At 34.4% G+C, this 13,608-nt stretch overlaps 1 long non-coding RNA gene across 1 annotated transcript; it reads right to left on the bottom strand.

The window, feature by feature from the left end:
* Positions 1-5,530: 5,530 nt before the first annotated feature.
* LOC139864895 (uncharacterized) lies at positions 5,531-12,857 on the bottom strand. Its single transcript, XR_011764530.1, has 5 exons — positions 12,839-12,857; positions 12,598-12,679; positions 11,730-11,850; positions 6,038-6,412; positions 5,531-5,949 (listed from the first exon to the last, which is right to left on the bottom strand). It is a non-coding gene; the product is annotated as an uncharacterized lncRNA (long non-coding RNA).
* Positions 12,858-13,608: the final 751 nt, after the last annotated feature.

Raw genomic sequence — 13,608 nt, 5'->3', positions numbered from 1 at the left:
AAATGCTGACCATGGTAGTACGTAAGCAGCATCTTGTCCTACCTGCTCGAGATAGGTATTCCACCATGTTAACGCCGTACCTGTGAAGGTATGCGTAGCGTACTTAACTTTGTCCTCTTCAGTACACTTGCTTATGGTAAACACCGATTCGACCTTCTCGGTCCACCGTTTCAATCCAATTGGTCCTTCGGTTCCATCAAATTCCAAAGGTTTGTAGGCAGTGAATTCTTTGTAGGAGCATCCTACACGATTTCTTGTGAAATTAGTTCCACTGCTAGATCCAGAGTTATTGTTATTTTGTATCGCAGCCTGTACTGCGGCTATGTTTGCTGCAAGGAAAACACGGAAGTCTTCCTCACTCATGTTCAAGTTCTGACGAGTCGCCGGTGCCATTTCCTTCAAAAATAGCCAAAAGAATTGAGTTAATCATATAGAATTTAAGAGTAGTCAATAGTATTTCATAGCATAATATGAACTTATTTATAAAAGTTTTTTCTTCATATTAGCATTTTATAGTTTTAATTCGGGTAGTACCTACCCGTTAAATTCATACTTAGCAGCTATTATACAATTCAACTACTACAATTCTATATGAAAAACTTATTACAATAATATTTCGCGTTCAAACTTTATACAATATTTTACAAACTTACAATACTGCTATTATACATATAGGATGAAATATAGCACATAATAACTTTGCTACTCGGCAGCTATGAAGGCAATTCTAGTTAATGCGCAAGTTGTTCAGCAAAAGAAATAAAGACACGTAATTCATAAGTCCAGAAACAAGTCATGCATTCAGGTTTTACTAAGACGACTTCCCATCCTTGATCTTGTGGAAAGTAACCGTTATGACCATTGGCTAGGCATCATGTTGTAATGTCGTCAAAAGGACGAGAGTTTCGTAATGTCCAACAGCCCCGTAATAATCTAAAAACCTTGTTTCTCATCCCAACTACCGAATCCGTCACTTATGGGAAGGTTTTATTTAAAAGTTGTAATCCGATGTTCTTTTTCTCACTTTGGTAAGAAGCGAACATCACTAACCCGTAAGTATAACATGCTTCTTTATGTTGCATGTTAGAAGCTCTTTCTAACTCACAAAATCCTATGTTGGGATATGTTGAGTCAAAATAGGTTCTTAACCCGTAGCGTAAAATTGCATTTGGGTTCCCCGCATTTAACGCTTTAAAGAAAACACGGCGTAACTTACGGTCTCCCCAATGTGATATACCCCACCTATCAAAGGAAAGCCTTTTATAAACTAAGGCATTTCTGGAAAGTCTTTCAAATATTTGACAAGTTAATTTTGCCATAACTAAATGTGCTGATGAATTCTGACCGACTCTAGACAAGATTTCCTCAATCATATCCTCTGGTAGGTCTTCTAAAATATTCGATTGTCTACCCTTAACGTCCATTTTGTTTTTATATTGTAAAATAGACAAGGATTAGATTCGCAAAAGACAATTAACAAACAATACAAGCAATTTTTACATAGAACATAAAAGGACAAGCACACTACAATACATATAATACACAACATGATTACAACCCTCTAATCTGAATCACTGGTTTCTTCTTCTTCGGACTTGGTTCGTTTTCCTAATTTTCTAGGGATATATGGTGTTCCTCTAATACGAGCCGTCGTTTTTCACAATGGTTTAGAAAAATATATAGGTTCCCGGGTTATTGTTACAATTTAGGAAATACGGACGTTGTCGATACATATAAAGTTCATCGGGGTTGGAATCAGGTTTCTCTATTTTTATAACTTTTCCCTTATTATTTTCTTTTGCTTTATTAAATTGGGTCGATATAATTTCTATAACATCATCGGAATCCTCATCGGGATCCGATTCATCGAAAAATTAGTAATCCTCCCAATATTTTGCTTCCTCGGCGGAAACACCATTGACCATTATTGACTTTGGTCCGTTGATTAAGGATTTTCTTTTATTTAATCGATTTATAGTAGGTATCAATATTTCTTCCTCCGAAACCTCTTCTTCTTCCGGTTCATCCTTTATTTTATCGACAAGGTTTAAAGGACACCACCTAGATTATCAGAAATGATAATCTAAAAATATTACACTTACACACTACCAATACATATTAGTTTACAATATTAATATGTTACAACAAAGTAAATTTCAAATGCAGTTTTAAACAATATTATACAAGCACGCTGACTCCAAATCTTGTCCATATATTAGCATGCAACAGCGGAAGCTCTTAATAATCACCTGAGAATAAACATGCTTTAAACGTCAACAAAAATGTTGGTGAGTTATAGGTTTAACCTATATATTTATCAAATCGTAATAATAGACCACAAGATTTCATATTTCAATGCACATCCCATACATAGAGATAAAAATCATTCATATGGTGAACACCTGGTAACCGACATTAACAAGATGCATATAAGAATATCCCCTATCATTCCGGGACATCCATCGGACATGATAAAACAACATCGAAGTACTAAAGCATCCGCTACAACGGATGGGGTTTGTTGAGCCCAATAGATCTATCTTTAGGATTCACGTCAATTAGTAGACTGGTTTACTAATTCTTAGGTTACCAAGTAAAAAGGGGCATATTCGGCTTCGATCGTTCAACCATAGAAAGTAGTTTCATGTACTTGTGTCTATTTTGTAAATCATTTATAAAACTGCATGTATTCTCATCCTAAAATATTAGATTTTAAAATTGGGACTATAACTCACTTTCACAGATTTTTACTTCGTCGGGAAGTAAGACTTGGCCACTGGTCGATTCACGAACCTATAACAAATATGTACATATATATCAAAGTATGTTCAAAATATATTTACAACATTTTTAATACGTTTTAATGTTTTAAGTTTATTAAGTCAGCTGTCCTCGTTAGTAACCTACAACTAGTTGTCCATAGTTAGATGTACAGAAATAAATTGATATATATTATCTTGACCCAATCCACGACCCAGTGTATACACGTTTCAGGCTAGATCACAACTCAAAGTATATATATTTTTGGAATCAACCTCAACCCTGTATAGCTAACTCAAATATTACTGCATATAGAGTGTCTATGGTTGTTCCAAATAATATATATACATGGGTCGATATGATATGTCAAAACATTTGCATACGTGTCTATGGTATCCCAAGATTACCATGTATAATACAGTATAAGTTAGCTAGGATATGATTTGTATAGAATTGTTACAATATTTCCCGTAGCTACAACAATCAAAAAATATCCAATCTTGTTTTACCCATAACTTCTTCGTTTTAAATCCGTTTTGAGTGAATCAAATTGCTATGGTTTCATATTGAACTCTATTTTATGAATCTAAACAGAAAAGGTATAAGTTTATAGTCGGAAATATAAGTTACAAGTCGTTTTTGTAAGAGGTAGTCATTTCAGTCGAAAGAACGACGTCTTGATGACCATTTTGAAAAACATACTTCCACTTTGAGTTTAACCATGATTTTGGATATAGTTTCATGTTCATAAGAAAAATCATTTTCCCAGAAGAACAACTTTTAAATCAAAGTTTATCATAGTTTTTAATTATCAAACCCAAAACAGCCCGCGGTGTTACTACGACGGCGTATGTCCGGTTTTACGATGTTTTTCGTGTTTCCAGGTTTTAAATCATTAAGTTAGCATATCATAAAGATATAGAACATGTGTTTAGTTGATTTTAAAAGTCAAGTTAGAAGGATTAACTTTTGTTTGCGAACAAGTTTAGAATTAACTAAACTATGTTCTAGTGATTTCAAGTTTAAACCTTCGAATAAGGTAGTTTTATATATATGAATCGAATGATGTTATGAACATCATTACTACCTCAGGTTTTGTGGATAAACCTACTGGAAATGAGAAAAATATATCTAGCTTCAAAGGATCCTTGGATGGCTTGAAAGTTCTTGAAGCAGAATCATGACACGAAAACAAGTTCAAGTAAGATTTCCACTCGAAATAAGATTGTTATAGTTATAGAAATTGAATCAAAGTTTGAATATGAGTATTACCTTGTATTAGAAAGATATCTTACTGTAAATAAGAAAGATTTTTTTGAGGTTGGATGATCACTTTACAAGATTGGAAGTAAGCTAGCAAACTTGGAAGTATTCTTGATTTTATGAAACTAGAACTTATAGAATTTATGAAGAACACTTAGAACTTGAAGATAGAACTTGATAGAGATCAATTAGATGAAGAAAATTGAAGAATGAAAGTGCTTGTAGGTGTTTTTGATCGTTGGTATATGGATTAGATATAAAGGATGTGTAATTTTGTTTACATGTAAATAAGTCATGAATGATTACTAATATTTTTGTAATTTTATGAGATATTTCATGCTAGTTGCCAAATGATGATTCCCACATGTGTTAGGTGACTCACATGGGCTGCTAAGAGCTGATCATTGGAGTGTATATACCAATAGTATATACATCTAAAAGCTGTGTATTGTACGAGTACGAATACGGGTGCATACGAGTAGAATTGTTGATGAAAATGAATGAGGATGTAATTGTAAGCATTTTTGTTAAGTAGAAGTACTTTGATAAGTGTCTTTAAGTCTTTCAAAAGTGTATGAATATATATTAAAACACTACATGTAAATACATTTTAACTGAGTCGTTAAGTCATCGTTAGTCGTTACATGTAAATGTTGTTTTGAAACCTTTAGGTTAACGATCTTGTTAAATGTTGTGAACCCATTGTTTATTATATTTAAAGAGATGTTAAATTGTTACATTATCATGATATTATGATATATAATATATCTTAGTATGATATATATACAGTTAAATGTCGTTACAACGATAATCGTTACATATATGTCTCGATTCGAAATCATTAAGTTAGTAGTCTTGGTTTACATATGTAGTTCATTGTTAATACACTTAATGACATGTTTACTTATCATTTATCATGATTAAACATAGTGTATCAATATCTTAATATGATTCATATGTATTTAGTAAGACGATGTTATAACGATAATCGTTATATATATCGTTTCGAGTTTCTTAATTCAATAAACTCAATTTTATGTATATAACTCATTGTTAAAATACCTAATGAGATACTTACTTATCATAATATCATGTTAACTATATATATAATCATATATATGTCATCATATAGTTTTTACAAGTTTTAACGTCCGTGAATCACCGGTCAACTTGGGTGGTCAATTGTCTATATGAAACCTATTTCAATTAATCAAGTCTTAACAAGTTTGATTGCTTAACATGTTGGAAACACTTAATCATGTAAATAACAATTTCATTTAATATATATAAATATGAAAAAGTTCGGATCACTACACGCGATACCATTCGTACATCATGTACATCTCAAATCCCTGGAATAAGGTATTATCGTTGTTCAACAACTAAAATAATCATTATCACGCTTTAAACTTTAATGAACAACATGTTAACTTACAAAAACCAAACAGGAGAAACAGATTACAATATTCATTTCATACGCTCTCATAGTATTCATTGAAATCACCAACTTCTTAAAACCTTAATCCCCAAATCTTAGTTTTTTATTTTTGAATAATAATTTAAACAATAAATTTCCATAAATGAACTTTAATGATGCAAAGTTTGAAGAAACATTTACCTTGAATAGTACTTAATAGGCTGAGAAATTTCTAACACTCAACCAATAATCTTCGAGTATTTTAGATGTTTCAAGTCAAGGGTGTACCTATTTAAGATTGTTCTAATTTTCGATTTAAAAAACAAACTTATGCATTAAACATAAAAATATCATAATAAAATTAGGGAAATCGCAAACCTCTTTTTCGGCTTCAAAGAACTCTCCTTCACCTTTCTTTTTATTCTTCTCGGCTTGCTTGGAAAAATATTTGTCATCATTCATTCTCCACCCTTACCTAAACACTCAAATACCATTAATCTTGAAGAGATCTGCAATACAGCAGATTGTTTACAAACATAAAAGTGATACTGAGTATAAGTTTATATTATTTCAATACGGAGCTCCATGTCAACCAACCTTTTATACCTTTTCATCAGGAATACCATGTTTTGAGTCAACCCAGCCCGTTTTGACCTGAATGAAAGAAGGTGCAATGGATGGAATAATAATGTTATATATTATACCATAAATAGAAAGCGTGAGGGCAATCTTTGATCAAAACCAGATGTAAAAAAACCGTCCAAAAGATGTGCATGAGCAACCAAACCATCGGGTGCCTTTTCAACGTGGTAAGGCTTCTTACACAAAAATGACAATTGACTATTAAATATTTATTTAAAAATAATGATTACCAAATATTACCATATTACAATAGCATCGGTGGAGCCAGAAGGAATAAGCCCAAATCGAAATCGATCATTTGGAAATGTAAATTCAACATCATATCTTGATCTGCATTAAGCATGAAATTTAACATCTACAAACATCTAAACTCTCTGTAATTTCATCTCTCTTAATTGATAAAAATTTACAAAATACAACGAGGATATTTATAGACCCGAGATACAAGACCTTACTGCCCAATAAATGCAGCAACCCAACTAACTACATTAATTGCACCGTCCCAACTAACTACATTAATTGCACCGACTACCTACTAACATTAAATGTGTATTCGTATGTCTTATGTATTGTAACACTCCCCCTCAAGGTGGAGCATAGATATTGATCATGCCCAACTTGTCACAAAACTGACGGATACAATTTATAGGTAATGTTTTGGTGAATAAGTCAGCCAACTGTTCATTACTTTTGATATGAGGTGTTTGAATAATTCCTTCTTCTAACTTTTCTCGAGTAAAATGACAGTCAACTTCAATATGTTTGGTCCTTTCATGGAAAACGGGGTTGCTTGCAATATGAATAGCTGCTTTGTTATCACACCACAGATTCATTGGTTCGGACTGAGCAAAACCAATCTCGCTAAGAAGGTTACGAACCCAAATAAGTTCACAAGTTGTCTGGGCCATGGCTCGATACTCAGATTCCGCACTTGAACGAGATACCACATTTTGTTTCTTACTTTTCCAAGATACAAGATTTCCTCCAACAAAGACACAATAACCAGTTGTAGACCGTTTAGTTGCAGGATCACCATTATAATCAGCATCAGAAAATCCCTCAATAGTGTGATGACCATGATTCTGGTATAAAAGACCACGACCAGGTGTACCTTTTAAGTACTTTAAGATATGAGTGACAGCATCCCAATGTGAGGTTCTCGGAGATGACAAGAACTGACTAACAACACTCACCGGGAAAGCAATATCAGGACGGGTGAGTGTAAGATAATTTAGCTTGCCAACAATCCTTCTATATTTTTCTGGGTTCATAAGAAGTTCTCCTTCGTCAGTTTTTAACTTTATACTAGGTATCATTGGTGTTTCACAAGTTTTTGCATTAATCATCCCAGAATCACTGAGCACATCAAGGCAATACTTTCTCTGAAATAAGAAAATACCTCTTTTATTTCGAGAGACTTCAATACCGAGAAAATATTTCAAAGGACCAAGGTCCTTCGTTTGAAATTGAGTACTTAAGAATGTTTTTAACTTGTGAATTCCTTCTTTATCACTCCCAGTAATTACAATGTCATCCACATAAACAACAAGCAAGATGCACCCAGAGTTTGATGAAGCGAAGAATACGGAGTGATCATATGCACTTCTTCTTAGGCCAAAGTTTCTAACTACCGCATTGAATTTTCCGAACCAGGCACGAGGAGATTGCTTCAAACCGTAAATTGCTTTTCGTAATTTGCATACTTTACCAGACTCCCCCTGAGCAACAAACCCAGGTGGTTGCTCCATATAGACTTCTTCTTGCAAATTTTCATGTAAAAAAGCATTTTTCACATCAAGTTGGTGAAGTGTCCATTGATATGTAGCAGCTAAAGAAATGAATAATCTGATAGATGTGAGTTTAGCAACAGGAGAAAAGGTCTCAGAATAATCCACCCCATATGTTTGAGCATATCCCTTAGCAACTAAACGAGCTTTCAACCGTGCCAAAGAACCATCAGGATTAACCTTTACCGTGAAGACCCACTTACAACCAATTGCCTTTTTAGAAACAGGTAAGTTAACTAATGCCCAGGTGCCATTATGATCGAGTGCATTCATTTCCTCAATCATAGCAGCACGCCATCCAGAATGAGCCAAAGCTTCACCAACAGTTTTCGGAATGGAGACAGAGTCTAAAGTGGCAACAAAAGCACGAGAAGAGACGGACAATTTATCATAAGAGACAAAGGAAGCAATAGGATAAGTACACTTACGTTTACCTTTTCGAAGAGCAATCGGTATATCAGAATCAGAATCGGAAGATTGGGTATCATGAATATCACTAGAAACATTACTCGGTGACTCACCGGGAGGATCTACCGACGATGACTATGGCTCAGGAGCGGGCACTGATGTAGGACGGGGTCGTCGACTGTATATATATTGAAAATGGTCAGTTTGTTCTGATGGTGTGGGCTCTGGTGTGGGATCTGGTGTGGGATCTGGTGTGGGAACTTCCATGCTATATCTCAATAAGTCATCACTCTCCTCATGATTGCGAGAAATAGTTGTAGGAAAGAACGGTAATTCTTCTTGAAATGTGACGTCTCTGGAAACAACATAGCGTTGGAGAGTTGGTGAAAAGCATCTATACCCTTTCTGAAGACGAGAGTATCCTAGAAATACACACTTAATAGATTTAGGATATAATTTGGTTAGGTGAGGTTGGGTGTCTCGAACAAAACAAGTGCTACCAAAAATCTTAGGCTCGATTGGAAACAAGGATTTTGTAGGAAATAAAATACTATATGGAATATCACCATTAAGAACTTCAGACGGCATGCGATTTATAAGAAAGCACGCAGTTGATACGGCATCAGCCCAAAAAGGTTTTGGAACATTCATTTGAAATAATAGTGCTCGGGCCACCTCAAGAAGGTGTCTATTTTTCCTTTCCGCAACCCCATTTTGTGCTGGTGTATCAACACATGATGACTCATGCAGGATACCTTCTTGTAGCATATATGATTTAAAAGACTCTGAGAGAAATTCTTTTGCGTTATCACTTCTCAGAGTTAGAACAGAAGTATGAAATTGTGTTTTTACTTCAGCAACAAAGGAACAAAAATGATTAAACACTTCCGAGCGACTTTTCATTAAATAAAGCCATGTAACACGAGAGTAGTCATCAATAAAAGTAACAAAATATTTAAAACCAGATTTTGATGTCACAGAACACGGACCCCAAACATCAGAATGTACTAATTCAAATGGGGACGCAGCCCGCTTATTGACTCTGGGACTTAAGTGGACTCGTTGATGCTTAGCGAACTGACAAGACTCACAATATAAAGAGGATAAACCGGAAAACTTAGAACATAGTTTCTTCAGATTCTGTAAAGAAGGATGACCTAACCGACAATGCATCATAAGAGGAGAGGATGACTTTGAGCAAACTAATGATCGGGGAATTTTTGTTGTAGTTTCAAGTATGTAAAGTCCATCAGATACCCGTCTTTTACCAATAATCTGTTTCGTCGAGAGATCCTGAAAGATACAAGAGTCAGGAAACAGTAAGGCTACACAATTTAAGTCACGAGTAAGTTTGCTGACGGATAGTAGGTTAAATGAGAAATTAGGCAGACACAAAACGGATGATAAAGATATAGATGGGGTGAGGTTGATAGTGCCGGAACCAAGAACAGTGGAGGTGGTACCATTTGCAATTGTGACATACGATGAGTGTGTATTGAAGTCAGAGTAAAGATGGTTATTACCTGTCATATGATCTGAGGCACCAGAATCAATGACCCATTTGGAGGCTGATGATAAGAGACACGTGTCATTACCTGTTTCAGCAAAAGCAACGGTTGAAGTAGTAGGTTTCACAGATTCACCATTTGCAACAGTTGAAGATGCAGCATGTGCTGAAAGATTATTCCTCATATTTTGAGTTTGCAATTTCTTGCAAAATTGTTTAGTATGTCCAAGTTCATGACAATAAAAACACTCCACACCAGAATTAGTGGGTTCTTCCGTTGTTCTATCAGTATGGCCTCCTCTTGAACTTCATCGATAACTTCCACGATAACTTCCTCGATAGCCTCCACGAGACCTCCCTCCTCCTCTAAATCCTCCACGACTGACAAGAGCAGTGTTGTGCTCAGAAACTTGAGGTGTTTTAACATCCTCGTGACGGAGGACACGAGCAAATGTTTCTTGAAGAGAGGGAATTGTAGACTCGTTCAAAAACTGGGACTTAATAGCATCATGTTCTGGTCGTAAACCAGTTAGAAAGCTCATGACCGCGACTTGCTCACGTTGTGTCTGCATAGTCTTAATATCAGCACTCAAAGGCATCACAGAGTTAACTCCTCATATGTTTTCTTAAATTCCATAAAATAAGCCATTAAAGATCGATCGTGTTGTTCACCGCGATGAAAAGATTTGCACACATTAAATATTCTAGAGATATTGCTCTTTCCAGAATATAGAAAATCGAGATACTCCATAAGCTCTTTTACATACTCACAATGATTTACCAACGAAGTAACCGAAGATTCAATGGAATTCATAATTTGAAGAAAGAGTCTGGCGTCATTTTGTAGCCACAGATCCCGTGTATCATCTTTAGGAGGTTCGGAAGTAAGATGAGAAGCTTTTCCCATGCTCCTAAGATATACACGGATTGTCTTACTCCATTCAAAGAAGTTAGACCCATTAAGTTTATTGTCGGTCAAACGGGCTGCAATAGGAATAGTCTCGCTTAAATTACCATCTATTTTCTTTTCATCGCTCATTTTTTTTTTTTTAAACTCAGAAATAAAATTAAATAAAAGATATAAATAAATAATAGAAGTTTTGACTTTTGCAAATAACGATCCACTAGCAAAGCTATAATAGAAGATATAAATAAATATCTAACTCCACTTGCTAAGTGGATATAATAGAAGAGAGTACCAGAAAGATTGAGTTTCTACCAAAAGAAAAAAAAACACAGCCGACCCTTTTTTTTTTTTCCGGCGAGCAACCTGAAAGGTGATCGGAATCAAGAGAGAGACACTCGGACTAAACAATCGACGGTGAACAGTGATACACGCGCTCTCACGCGCCGGTGAACGGACGGGGTGCGACGGAGATAGGCGGCGCGTGTGGGTTCTGTGGTGGCCGGAATTCAAATTAAATTTCAGGGTTTGCTATTCGAGAACTTCTGAATCGATTGGCGGGGGTGGTGAGATCAGAAAATGACATCAAAGTGGCCAATTTTTATTGACAGTGACGATCGATGGTGATGACAGTGGTGATGGTGATGACAGTGGTGATTATAGACTCAAACGATAACAGGTACGCTCTGATACCATGAAATTTAACATCTACAAACATCTAAACTCTCTGTAATTTCATCTCTCTTAATTGATACAAATTTACAAAATACAACGAGGATATTTATAGACCCGAGATACAAGACCTTACTGCCCAATAAATGCAGCAACCCAACTAACTACATTAATTGCACCGTCCCAACTAACTACATTAATTGCACCGACTACCTACTAACATTAAATGTGTATTCGTATGTCTTATGTATTGTAACAAAGCAATAAAAAAGTTGTTATTTATTAGTTGTAGAAACAGAAAATGGATATATAGCAGTAAAAAATTGCCAAGTGCTATCAAACTTTAATTGAATATGGCAGCTGATATACCAGAAAAATGAAGACCTCACGAGGCAAAAAAACCATCTAAGCTGGTCGTGTGGTCGTGTAGCAGCGATTAGTCCCATCCCAGTTCATGATCACTTGAAACAACACATCAAAGGGTCCACATCTACACAAATTTACATCTTCATATATTCATGTTTAACTACCAACACCATAATTTACATTAAACACCACATACATAACAATGAAGAACTTCTATTATAAACCCCAAAAGTAGACATACAGTTTATTGAATCTGTATGAATGACTTACAAAAATACATAAATGGAACCAAAACTTAAAATTGAAAGTGGAAGTTAAAGACAAATATGATGAATTAACAATTATTTGAAAGTGGAAGCGAAAGTAATCAATCAATATGAAGAATAAAGAATCATGGTTAACCTGTGCAGTCATCTTTATAGTCAATTTCAATCGTTTTAGGTGAAGTTTTGTCATTCAAGTCTTTAAAATCTCAATAAAGAACAAACCATTTTCTAAAGAAAAAAATCAAAGCTTTCATACAACTACTTACTTTCAAGTGAAGTTCTACTATGTGCCAAATGGCTGACCTGCACAATACATATAACTATGGCAACTGAATTGACAATAACTATCAAAATAGAACTCATTAAATTAATCAAAAATATACATATAATAATCCAATAACTAAAATTAAAGTATAAATCTTAAACAAATACAAAGAAAACACACAAACAATTCTTCAAATACTTGAATGGCATAGCGAAGGTGTTAAACAAATTACAAATATAAACATCAATTATTTCAGTTCATTATTGACGTCTTTGTGCACCAAATCACTTGCTAACTATAAATATGAAAGAAAAATGAAAAACAAACTTGAGATACTAACCTTAATTCAGCAAGATTCTCAGCATCTGGATGCAGATGATTAACCTAAAATCCTTATACTAACAATATCAGGAAAAAAAACCCTAAAAACCAGATCAAAAGAAGAGATGTCAAATTAAAACTAAGAAAAATTGAATTCAAGATAAGATTAACATGTAGAGTTCTAACCAGTAATTGTTAGTAAAAGAAGAAATTAAATAATCAAAACTGAAAGTATTGTGTTTGAAGAAATTAAAACTTACATTGAGCGATGGTGGCGGTGGCGGTAACAATGGTGGCGGTGGCGGCGGCGGCGGTGGCGATGGGCAATGGCGGCGATGAGCGATGGTGTCTGGACTATATTTACAACTGAAAATGAAATAATGGAATAGGGTTAATATGTTTGAGAGAAAAGCTAGTGTGTTTTGAGAATAAGTAAAAATCAAGAAGCATGGTATGGGAAAGTGAAAAAGCTGGAGTTTTTTTTCAAAATAAAGCTGCATATATGCAATTCAAATTTTCACATCTTATTTTTTATATTTTAAATTTTAATTAGTTTTCATGCTTAACAAAATTGTAAAATAAATTATTTATGATGTCACTTACATTGCTTCTCCTTTTTTTTTTATTTATTTTAAAGAAGAAAAAAACATTTTTATGACATCATGTAATTAGCCTTTTATAAGAATGTAAATAGATTGGTATTTTGTTGTTATTTATGTCATAATATTATTGGTATTTTGCATCTTATACTTTGGAATGAAATGAAATGACTACTTTCATTATTTGCTCATTTAGTATACGTAATGTACTCTTTGTATTTGTATACACTATCAAATAACACAAATAACACAACATTGCAATTGCATAAGTTGTTGGAAAATAGGGTTGTAAACGATAATCCCGGATTGATTCTTGAATCGTGAAACACTTTCCTAATTAAGTATTTCGACCCTACTTGCCTCGGGTTACACGAAATCTTAATTGGGATAAGACAAGAACGCAATTTGTCTCTAGGCAAAAAGAGATCAAA

Source organism: Rutidosis leptorrhynchoides, chromosome 1 (assembly GCF_046630445.1).
Source record: "Rutidosis leptorrhynchoides isolate AG116_Rl617_1_P2 chromosome 1, CSIRO_AGI_Rlap_v1, whole genome shotgun sequence".
Lineage (NCBI taxonomy): Eukaryota > Viridiplantae > Streptophyta > Magnoliopsida > Asterales > Asteraceae > Rutidosis > Rutidosis leptorrhynchoides.
Note: the sequence above shows the minus strand (reverse complement) of the source record. Positions and strands in the feature narration are given on the sequence as shown.